General features: G+C 37.6%; 1 protein-coding gene across 4 annotated transcripts in view; it reads left to right on the forward strand.

Moving 5' to 3' along the window:
* The window catches only part of LOC116307803 (uncharacterized), a 38,133-nt gene that overhangs the window by 5,212 nt on the left and 20,205 nt on the right, over nt 1-12,716 (forward strand). Inside the window, exon 1 of one of the 4 annotated variants that reach the window (XM_031718123.2) lies at nt 4,909-5,010. The exons of 2 other annotated variants lie outside the window; for them this stretch is intronic. The gene's annotated coding sequence lies outside the window, so the exon portion shown is untranslated. Of the gene's footprint in view, nt 1-4,908; nt 5,011-11,023; nt 11,288-12,716 lie in introns of those variants that run through there. One more of the 4 variants, XM_031718120.2, reaches the window with a different exon arrangement.

Here is a 12,716-nt window from a genome sequence, read left to right on the forward strand (position 1 = left end):
ATGCTCACCAAATATTAAACTGATATTTAAGTTGTCAAAAAAGATGCAAATTGAATTGACAAGTGCAAGTTAAATTGACAATTGCAAGTCAAGTTGACAATTGCAAGTCAAGTTGACAATTGCAAAAGATGCAAATTGACAAGTTGACAATTGCAAGTTAAATTGACAATTGCAAGTTAAATTGACAAGTGCAAGTCAAGTTGACAATTGCAAGTTAAGTTGACAATTGCAAGTTAAATTGACAATTGCAAGTTAACTTGACATTTAAATTGACAACAGTGCTAGTTAATTTGACCGATGGGTTTTGAAATAGCGAATTTCAAACCGAAAGATGTAAGCAAAATCAGTGTGGGAGGATTGACCCTACCTTTTACTCTGCAAGATGTATAGATCAGAACAAGCTGACAAGAAGTATATTGTATTTTACTTTAAAACCTGCTGGTTTTGGGGTTGTATCATCAAACACAGACGAAGAGACCAGTGTTATCAACGACACGGACCTGGAAGCAAGTTGTAATGAAGCTGACATCACAGACAAGGATGTCGATGTAAGTGACATTGACAACAGTGATGATCCTGATTTAGAGATTCCAGTTTTTAAGATAAAAAATTCAATTCACAGGATACAGGGAAAGAATAAGTCATGCCCCCATGAATTGTGTGAATATTGAAGCACCACAAACGCTTTTGGAAAGTTTAGAAGAACGAAGGAAAATAGAAAATGAGCAAGACAAGCTGTATCAAGATTCCCTGAAGGCTGATAGAGAAAAAGGAAATATGAAAAAGACTTGCATTGGAAAAGGAAATTGCCAAGGCCGAGCGCCACTGAGGAACAATTGAGATGGAAAAGAAGCCTGAGAGTTCCAGATGAACCTCCAGTAGGTGAAGCACGAATTCACACCAGAGCACTAAACCTCTCAGAAGACGTGCATTTCATGCAGAGGACAAAGTGCAAAGCGTCTATGATTGGGTAGCATCATTGAGTCTAACCTCTAAGTTTTCCATTTGGCCGCTCAAGGCTTAGCCAACAGTGCAACATCCAGCCAAACCCAAGCCCACAGAGTACGACCTTCACAATCAGTTAGTGTAGTTACATCTGTCTTATAAATTACATCTCTGTATAAATTACATCCTAACTACCCATCCACTTAAGGCTTAGTTTCAGCCCATTAGGTTGTCGAACATTTCAAAAAAAAGAAAAAGAATCCGGAATTCATAACAGCATTGTATTACCATCTCGAGTACCGCCTACATACTTGGAACTAATTTCTTCATTTTCTAGATAGCTTTAGCGTGCGTAACAAGATACTTCTACGCATACCGGCCTAGTTATATAAAATTTATCTCAATGAATTTAAAATTCTAAATTCTAAACAATCTCTCTCTTATTTAGATTAAAAACACGTGATATTTTTGTGGGGTTCGTCACATAAAACATCTCGAACAGTAATCTATTCTATTGATTTCATATTATCTACTACGGTGAATGAAGTCAGTAAATCTCTTTCTATATTCCAGTATTATAGCAGTCATTTGTATAATATGGCTCAAAACACTCCCTAAACCAGCCACCAAAACCATTCTATTTTGTTGGGCTGTGTAACTATAGAATCACTTTCAATTTCTTTTCACCTAGTTGATTACAAAAGCATTAATTGAACGGTTCATTATTACGCTTCCTATTCGATTATCACTCGTGAATCCTTCACCGGTAATGGGAACAAATGGTCCACTTTCTCCAACGACACAATAATTTTCCACTCTTTTGCGCACGGTTTACTGGTGTATATAATATAGTCCATCGATAGAAGCCAAAATCACGACGATTTAAGTCATTGATTATCGGATTGAGTTTTAGTTGGCTGAGCTGGGGCAGGTCATTAACTAGGGAACGCGGAACGGAAATCTCTTCAAAAGTACTTTAGCCAAGATGATCTAACTCGTTCCGTAAATGCATCGTTGCGAGTTAGTAATGTCCGTTGATAGGACTACAAGAGCGGAAAGAGAGGGCGTCTACTAATATCCATCAATCAGTCTGGAAGAACAGCTGCGAGTGATCCGCAAGAGTTATTTAAACAGTCTTGAGCGGTCTTTGGAGCATGACCTACTGATTCTTTCTCAAGCGTTTTATGAAGGTCATTTTCGACCTTAAAAAGATGAGTATTCCCAAAGTGGCACAGCTATTGGTGAGTAGCGCTATTCTAAAGGCAAACACTACAAAAGTGTGACTCTATGAATTACTTTATGCGTCCCTTATTAGTATGAAAGCAAACGTTATAATTGGTCCGCTTTTTAAAATGTCTTTCTTTGTCCACGAGCGCCCATTAAAGCCGGGGACCAATTTTGTCAAGTTCACTTTTAAGTTCAAAGATATCAAAATGAGCAAACAATCTTCGTAGCTTAATGGGATGAAACTTAAGTTTACCCTTCATTTGAAAGCTTGGTAAACGAGAAGAGGTGCAATGGAAGAAATGAGGATAAACGATAAAATAAAATAAATAAGTCGACAAAATGAACTTTCAAAATGTATTTCTAAGATTACTTATGATTTTCAAATTTACTCTGAATGAAATAATAAAGTAGTCTTGGCATAGTGTAGACCGTTTCAATGAAGATAAGGTGAACCTACTGCTAGGGATAGTTCTTTTGTTTTTGGTGTTCCCTGGAGAAAGAACACAAAAGACTTTCACCAGGGTCACCCTCCCTTCAAACCAAGACTTGTTCCTAGCACCAGGGGCACCCTCCCTTCAAACCAAGACTTGTCCCTAGCACCAGGGTCACCCTCCCTTCAAACCAAGACTTGTTCCTAGCATCAGGGGCACCCTCCCTTCAAACCAAGACTTGTTCCTAGCACCAGGGGCACCCTCCCTTCGAACCAAGACTTGTTCCTAGCATCAGGGGCACCCTCCCTTCAAACCAAAACTTGTCCCTAGCACCAGGGTCACCCTCCCTTCAAACCAAGACTTGTCCCTAGCACCATGGTCATCCTCCCTTCAAACCAAGACTTGTCCCTAGCACCAGGGTCACCCTCCCTTCAAACCAAGATTGTCCCTAGCACCAGGGTCACCCTCCGTTCAAACCAAGACTTGTCCCTAGCACCTGGGTCACCCTCCCTTAAAACCAAGACTTGTCCCTAGCACCAGGGTCATCCTCCCTTCAAACTAAGACTTGTCCCTAGCACCAGGGTCATCCTACCTTCAAACCAAGACTTGTCCCTAGCACCAGGGTCACCCTCCCTTCTAACCAAGACTTGCCCCTAGCACCTGGGTCACCCTCCCTTCCAACCAAGACTTGTCCCTAGCACCAGGGTCACCCTCCCTTCGAACCAAGACTTGTCCCTAGCACCTGGGTCACCCTCTCTTCGAACCAAGACTTGTCCCTAGCACCAGGGTCATCCTACCTTCAAACCAAGACTTGTCCCTAGCACCAGGGTCATCCTACCTTCAAACCAAGACTTGTCCCTAGCACCAGGGTCACCCTCCCTTCAAACCAAGACCTATCCCTAGCACCTGGGTCACCCTCCCTTCAAACCAAGACTTGTCCCTAGCACCAGGGTCACCCTCCCTTCAAACCAAGACTTGTCCCTAGCACCAGGGTCACCCTCCCTTCAAACCAAGACTTGTCCCTAGCACCTGGGTCATCCTACCTTCATGTGAACGTTCTGTTATAAGGTAAGGTAACCACATTCGTTATGGCTAATATTTTGAGAGAGAAAACAGAAACGTGTCCCTACATATCACCAGAATGCCTAACTCACAAAGGAAAAACACACCAAGTCAAGAGAAACACTCTTTAAACAATGTGTTCTTAAAACAGAAGTGGAAGGAACCTCTTACTTAACCTTGAGCATACTCCAAGTAGTCCAATAGTCTCCCCCACAGTCTAAGTCTTTGTGCAAAGAACGGTTGCGGGGGAGACTAACGTCCAGCGACACGTCCAGCCTAATTTTGCATGACTAATGGTGAATTAGCTAGAGTGATTTTACTTTGCACGTGGAACAATAAGCTATTATTGGACGAGGTTGAGCAAAATATCGTGATTTGTTGGTAGCGAGCGAGCAATTATTTGGTGATGCTAAAGGCAGAGGCAAATGAGTGCTTGAGACACTAATAACAAATCACGATATTTTGTGATAACCGAGTTTGATAATTGTAAATTTAAGTGTCAACTTAACTCGTATTTGTCAACTTGCAATTGTCAATTTAACTTGCATCTTATTTGGCAACTCAATTGTCAGTTTTATATTTATTGAACATGCGCCGTCTGGGGCTCCATACAAAGCGGCTTTTGAATACCATCTCTTTGGAAAATCAAGAAATTCGAAAATAATGAAGATTTTGTAAACATCTTGACTTTAATCTTTTGTAAAACGAATGGTCCTTCTAAAATAATTCCATTATATATAGAGATTGCTACATGTTAAGAGCTTGATATCGTTTCCATTCACGAGTTTCCATTTATCGCGAACGAACGAGTCCGCGAGGGAGTGAGTAATATAATATGCAAAACGAGTGAATAAAAAAAATATCAGGCTCTAAACATGTGATGATTTGTTTATTTCATGTTTAAGGTCGATAAAACGACAAAATTTGCAGTTTCCAGTTCACCGTAAAGGGCATGAGCGACATTAGATACCATAGGGGAATTATATAGGAAAACAAAGGCGCGCGCGAAAAAAAAATTTCTAGTACATTTTTTATCGACTTTTTTACTCTTTCGTATAAAGAAGGATATTATCTTGGCCTCGAATAAAAAAATACAGTAATTGATTATTTAATTTGTCTGATTTTATTTTTACCATTAACTTTTATCTAAATTGAGCTCCCTGTGCTTTGTCAAACGGATATATATCGACCCTTCATGTGTGATAAAATTGCTTTTTTGATTACAGAAACAAAGATCAGTAGCTAGACAAGTCTACAAACGAAAGAGTAATCCATTTTGATCAACTTAAAAGAAAAGTTTTTGTAGCAGAACTTTTGTATTGGAAATCTACTGGCGTTTTCCATGGTAAGTTTGTAGGATGGGGCCCATGACTAGAGAATCTCTTACTTTTAAGCTAGCCCAGTAGAACTTTTACTTTGAAGCCTAGTAGAGCAATAGAAAAGTTACATCAATCTAAGGTATTCAAAATCACTAGAAATCCAAGTTGGTCATTTTAAATCTTGGCTTTTATTGAGACTAAATGCATGATAGCCTGCAGATGCACGGAGAGTCCGCTGCAAATGCACGAAAAATGTCGCATTCAACCTGTTAAATCTTTCAGTGTTTGAAACTCTTGATGTCTATTTGATTCAGTCTATCTAAAACATTTTGACAACACACTGTGCCAGATTGTGGAGCAGTATTTCCAACACCCAATAATTTTCGGTGCAATTTTGCATCAAGAAATTCAGTGAACCGCTATGAATTCGGGATGATTCTAGCCAGACGTTGCTAAGTTGTTACACGGAACGATATCACTCAGTGAGGAGCAGTTACGAAGAGAGAGAAAATACAAGCAAAGCGTTTTTAAAAACATTCCTTTGATTTTCCCTGAAATCCATCGCTAAAGTCGTGAACTTCAATGAAAGTCTTTTGTGAACCAGACAGATCCAGATCTCGAAAACCTGGCAAATAAGTTGTAGAGGCTTATATGGGAGGCTAGCGTAGGAAGCTTGCCGTTTAGAAAAAAAAAAAAAAAAAAAAGAAAAAAAGTGAAGTTTAGTTCCAATGAAACTACAAGAGATAACTGATATACCAACCGAGTAGAAACTTAAAGCTCTCTGCTAATAAATTGTTAGTGTAGGTTGGCCGTTAAGACATTAGTTGAACGGTCTAGTGTCACATTTGTATCTCTTAACCTTCACATCAGATTTGGTTAAAATTTTTAAAAAAGATTAAAGAATGGTCGGTGAACTAAAAAAGATCATTGAGGCTTAATTTTGATCTATTTTCGATATTAAACTTCTTCTGTTCTTTCCGGCTTTGATGAACATCAATTTTAACGGACCCTGAAACAACCTCTGGGTTCTGATCAAATTCACAGAAGGCACGGGTAACTCACAGATCGAACCCTGAAACAACCTCTTGACTGATGAACAGGTCACTGCTAACTCACAGATCTTCGAAATTAATCGTGAAGCAACCTCTCGGCTGATCTAATTCAGGGTACGGCCGATTCGCAGGTCGAATTTAGATATAGCGTGTTGGGTTTTGAGGAGAGAGAAAAACCCGAGTACCCCGAGAAAAAACCCTGAAATTAAGAGAATAAGTAGTTTATTGTTCAGTTATGATTGTCTGTTATAGAATCAGTCTCGTTTGATCGACCGCGGTTATTCTTGCTACACTAGCTGTTTCAACAAGATGAACAAAGACCAACCTATTGATGTATCAATCATTTTTGTTGTAAAGGTTGCGGGGTGTTTATAAGTTGAAATTAGCGAGGAAAAATTCCATTTAAAGACTGGGTAAAAAAGAAATAAGCTCACTGAATAGGAAGTTAAACCAACTACATAGTCAGCCATTGTAAGACGCAACCTAAGATTGCTTCATTTTTTATTTGGTAAACAAAACAAACGAAAAAACAAAACAAAAAACAACGAAAAAAACTCATGCAATATTTCAGCTGTTTTGAAAGAAGATACACTTTAAATTACTCAAGGATAATTCAGGTATTATGTTAGCTGATTTTCAATTTACTGACTCGAAGAAAGTTAGCTCAGTAGACACATGATATCAGATCTAGGAACGAGTGAATACACTAGTATTGAAGTTATCAAAATATGATGAATACCTGCAATCGAGCCTGAGAATTAAGAGAGAATTCTTTTCGTATTCAAGCGGTGAGCGCCAAAACTATTTTCTTGAAGAAAGGCTGTTGTACAAGGCTAAAATCTTGTTATTCAGAAAGCTTAACTTGTTTGGAAGTGGAGATGACCGATGAAAGTGGAATAAAAGTGCTAAACCAAAGCAAAAATTTGAATCGAAAATGAGGTTTAGGCCTTCATTTGCTTATTTCCCATACATTTCCTATAAAAAAGCCTGACAAAGCTACATTCTAACACAAATGCAACAAAACATCTTTCTACGATTGAAAATACGGCTTCAAACAAGCATTTTATCATAGTGCATCAATTTCTAACTGTTCAAAAAAGGTTTTGAGTGTTAACCCAAAACGAAAATTGGGGCAAAAAATCCTACCAAGGTCTAGTTTTTGGCGCTTTTTGCCATTATTGCTCGTTTCCTCTTAAAACAAAATGAATGACATACCAGAGGAGCAAACATATCAGTGAGGAATAAGCTGTTAGAAAAGGCTGAGAAAAGACTATAATGATATGTCTGTTATATCTGTTTTGGGTTAACTCAGTAACCTGTATTAGTGTTTCAGTACATACCAACTTTGATGGGATTCATTTAGAGAGAGCGAGTCGAGGTATAAGTCCAATACTTGTTAGAGTCAGATACAGTAACTTTTTAACAAGTAAGAATACAAATCAAGAAATGAAAAGGTAGCAGGAGCCTTCGCTTCGTCATGACTAGCTTTGCTGTGCTTTCTTTTTTGTATGAAAGGCTTATTACTAAGCCGATTTGACCTTGTTTCTAGAACGTGTATAAAGGAATATCTACAAAAGATGTGTTGGTGTATAATGGATGATAGTCAAGTTAAGTCACTGTGTTTTACCAATGATACGTGCACAGGAAGAAAGATGAAAGATTGGCAATCGTAGGGATTATAATACTGATGATAGCTGTGCTTAGTCACTCTGTTTTCACCTAGTTAGGTGCATGCACTCATGAAGAGTAGGTAAGGTAAGAACTGGTACAAGAATAAAAGATTGGCCATCGTAGGGAGCCGGTTATAATAGATGATAACTGTGTTAAGTCGTCCGGCGGTTTTCACCTAAAGCACGTGTACTGAACTAAGGGCATTTGATATTTTTCTCTTATTCTCTCTGTACTGAACTAGGAATAGTAGATAAAGCTAAGCGACAATCGGTAATCAATAGGAGTGCTTTAGCTGTATCGAGCTAGCATAATAGTTGATAAATGTGCCAAATCGCTCTCCGTGTTTTCACCAAGAGTTGTACGTGAACTGAAAACCGAGTAGAAAGCAAAAAATAGATGACAATTCAGTATTTGTTTTCACCTACGAGAAGTAGTTAAAGCAAGAACCGGTATCATCAATAATCAAATATGCTTTGGCTGTATCTGGTATGTCAGTTGATAACCGGATTTAATCCCCGTGTTTTTTTTTGTTTTTTGTTTTACCTACAATACGTGCGCTAGAAACCAAAAACTATCGCTTCAATCATTTTCGCTTGTATCGAAATATGTAGTATTTGAACTTCGTCACTGCTAATATATCTAGTTCCTACTATTAACAAAATTAAGGTTCCATCTTGCTCTTATTCCTTGGATGACTTCATTCTCGTCTATCAAGCCGTGCTCGCTTCCCTTCTCGTCAGTTTCGTTCAGTATACTGATCATACAAGATGTACGTAACATTTCCGACGCGCTAGTTGTTATAAACTCAGGGATATGTAAACTGACGCAATTAGAAGTGGTTGAGTTAAATATATAACAAAAGCAACAACAATAACAGCAATAACATATCCATATATCAACGTCCATTACTAAAGAGTTAATTCATTCGCCTAAACACTTCGGTATAGTTTAAGAGAAAACAACGATACAATCCTGTACTTTCAAAAACCTTTACTATGTTTTTCCTTGTTCAAGCATTGTGTTCAAACGCTTGACGCATTTAAAGGCTGTGCTCCCAACATGTTTGATTGAATTTCCAGCGCTCAAAGAACAGTGTTTGCTCTGTCGTTTCATCACGTTTAAGTTTAAGTGTTAGTGAATGAATTCCGGCTTGTGTGGGGGAGAATGAGTGAGCTAGACATACAAAATATGGACATATCTAGAGCGACAAGGGACGAGCTTACATCCGGTGACATTCTGTTTCTTATTATCCACACATAACCTTCTCTTTGCTTCAATAAGCCATTCAACCTATTTTCAAAAGTTTTCAGTTTTTGTAGAATATTTTTTAGAGTACATTTCGACCCACATTTTTGAGTTCCTGTTCTATCAGACTCGCCTTCCTTCGAACAAATTTTGCCGAACTGAAATATACTGATCGAAAACCTTGGATATTTTATTTTGTGTGTTTATCAATACACACAGTATAACATACTTTTAACTTAACGTTTATTGAACTGCCAAGTCGCTATAGCATGTCAAAACCCCCACTAATCCAGGGAAGTCGGAGCGTTGTTTTTAACGGGGGGCCCGCTACAATTAAGATTATATGTAAGTGATATAAAACGTGCAAGGAGATGTGCTAGTTTAGTGTAGAAAAGGTGGGGGGCTATAGCCCGCCTAGCCCCCCCGTCTCAGACGTCCCTCCTAAAACAGGCCTTCTGGGAGAAGGAATCTGAATGATTCTTTTCGATGCTTATGTCTTGAATCGGCACTACTTTAGCTACTGTTAAGTCCCAGTTCGTTTCACACTTACAGTTCCATGTTTTTCTAATGATACCGTTTATAAATCAATGATTGGTCAGGTATAAAGGTAAACAGTTCAAGACTTTAGAGAAATACCAGATTCGACTACTATGCCGCAATGTCGGACTATCAGGATTCTCATATATAAAAAGAACGAAGTAGAATTTCTCCCTTGAATTTAGAAAACTAATGATGTATTTTGAAGATGTTTTTTGAGCCTCTGAGTTGTATTAAACTGCATGAACGTAGGATGTTGAAAACGTCTGTTCTTAGAGTTATATCCAGTAGTAATTATTTTCTTTAAAACCTTTTTTACGTGGGTGATTAAAACAAAATTGTCACCACAAGGTGCGCTAAGGCATTGTAGCTACTCACTTTCTACTAGCTACGAAATGGCTACGTGCTCAACAAGATTACGCCGTGGAAAACCGGGATTGAAAGACGAGCTCTAAAGGTATTGATTGTACATAATCCTGACACAAAAATTAAACTCCATTGAAGATAACTTCATTGGCGCGGATTTATAATAGAAAACTTCAAGAGTTTTTTTTCCAGCTTAAATCTTCAATTCTTTTCCGGTCTAAAAGATAGTTTATGTTTAACTTTTTAAGTTTTTTCCCTTGCAAAGTAACGTTTCCTCTTTCGGCACTAGAATGGTTTTTGTATAATTTATTCTTCCAACTTCCTACTTATTCTTACTATGACAAATCAAACCATCTTTTATAAATGTCTCGACCGCAAATTTGACCTCAAATGTCGATGACCTTTCAAAAAATTCATTTCTTATATATTTTTTTCTTTTTTTCTTTCTTTATTTTGAGATTCGAATTAAAACATTGCGTGTGATAGATTCCGTAAGGTGCAGGGTTTTCATCTTCAAGTCTTGGGGTGAAAACAAGTGGACTTGAAGCTCATGGTCATCCAGTGTGCTATATAAATAATACTAAAGGTTCTCTTGCGGAAAGTGTAAATAATCCAGGAATAGCCTAGGGTACATCGTAATCAGACTGCCCCACATGAAATTGGTATTTATGTAATGAGACAGATAATCATACATTACAAGAATCTCGTTCAGAAGTATTTCCATCGAGAGATCGTGATTGAGGAGGAAAAAGGTAGCGTAATAGAGAGTTCAGTGCACTTAAAAAAACGATATTAGAATATTAACCAAAACAATGAGATATAAGTTGCTATCGAAACATATCTTTTAAATGCTTAATCCGTCGTCTAAAAATATCTTAATTCTCATATTTTTTTAATACTTTATATTTGCTACAAATAGCACGAACAATTAATTGTTTCCCGGTACACTTATTTTCGGTTCACGGAAGAGCGCAGCATATTTATATCGCTAAGGCAAATAACCTGAAAATCTTATAATATCCAATCTTTTTTTCCCCCTTCTATTTTACATCGCCTTTGTCTAAAATACACAGAAACGACAGATTGACGTCACGATGACGTCACCGCTCAACTTATCTACCTTTTGAAGGCTGTATGTTAATGAGGTATCGACCATCATAAATAGAAACACGACCCTTTTCACCTGCTCGATTCTGGATTTCTACGTAAAAGAAGCGCGCGTATTCCTTTGTGGGGGCGGTTAAAGCGTGGGCTGGTGATTCTAAATGTGAACTACTATTTCTGGTGACGTAATCCAGTCAACGCCCGAGTGAAAAGTGCCTCCAATTCTGGAAACCTTGAGATCTCCTCCACCGCTCTGCACTCTCAGGCAACACTTTCGCTCTCTCTGCCGCCGTCGCTTGTCTTGGAAAACGTTACAGAATGCACTAAGGTAGGACAGTCCTTTGAATTGAACTCTCTGGCTTTTTCGGTAAATATTATAAGCCATTTTTCACGGACAAAACACCGCTCTTCCCCTCACGAGTTGAACTTTTGATCGACAACGGGAAATTGGCCAGGGACAAACTCTAGCGAAATGTCTTCTGATATAATACCTCTGATTGTAATATATATTTTTAAACTCGTATCCAAATTTGCCTACTTGTCGTTTTTATTATTATTGAGCTATCAAAAATTTCAGCTTTATCATCCTAAAGTATGAAGATATAACATGTTTTCTCTCTCTCAGCATTTAATGAATATAGCAATCATTTTGAATGTACGTCTTATTTTCTTACTTTTTCCCAGGTTTTCCCCATTTCTTGTCTTGTCAATCTGTACTAAACAATAAGCTTGGCTTGCTTCAAAATATCAATATCTTGACTTCCAAACAAACAGAGGTCCTGATTCAGTAAATCAACGAACCTATCTCTCAAATTGTTTTCTAGCTAATAGCTAAATAAGCCAAGAAATTAATTGTAATTTCAATAACATTAGTTTGTCACGCAAGGAATTGGGGATGCATAAAATTGACTCGTGGACAAGAAAATGGTCATTCCAAATTTTAGTAATGAAATTAAAAAAAAAAAAAATTGAACAGCAATAAATCTTACAGTTTGGATTGAAATCATGGGGAGGGGGGGTTGTGTGTGAGTGTTTTTTTTCTATTTTGTTGTTGTTGTTGTCTTTTTGAGGGGATTGGCTGTTGAAACTTGGATGAAATAACTAACTGTTTTGGGGTTCCAACTGAATGAAGCTAGAGTATTTCTAAATAAATGAATGCATTTTTTTTTCGAATGAGAGAAAAATAAGAAAAAAGTAAAAAAAAGAATTTCAAATTAATTCGGTAAATGTAACTTCCTTCCAGAGTAAAAATTTATTCAAATATAAAATTCACCTAGTCGGCAATATAGCTTACCCGTTCTCTGAATTCACCTTGACCGTTTGCTCCCACACGTCGTAAGACAGAGTAATCTCATTAATAATCATATAAATTTATTAAGAACATGAAGGAGTTAGTGTGTACACAAATAATGTCATGCTTATTGACTGGCAGATCCAACCGCAAGTCGAATCGTGCCTTTTGTGTCTGAGCAACACATTACTATGGTTATATGAATAACGCATCCGTCCGTAAATATATCAACTTGACTGAATTAGTGTTGAGATATGAGGACGGAAATAGCTCCCACTAAAGATGGGATAATCTTTTTGAGTTTAGATACGAGGGAAGCTATCATATATAAAAAAGAAAAAGGCATAAATACCAAAGTTAACGGAGAAAAATCGATTGACAAAGAAAAAATTTCAGCTTCTGAATCCGTAGAAACCTAAATAGGAAATTTGAATGATATTTTTATTCTTTTAATTCTGAGCTAGAT

The sequence above is a fragment of the Actinia tenebrosa genome, unplaced genomic scaffold (genome assembly GCF_029948245.1).
Source record: "Actinia tenebrosa isolate PJP-AT-01 unplaced genomic scaffold, QUT_ActTen_1.0 PGA_scaffold11__36_contigs__length_13525064, whole genome shotgun sequence".
NCBI lineage: Eukaryota > Metazoa > Cnidaria > Anthozoa > Actiniaria > Actiniidae > Actinia > Actinia tenebrosa.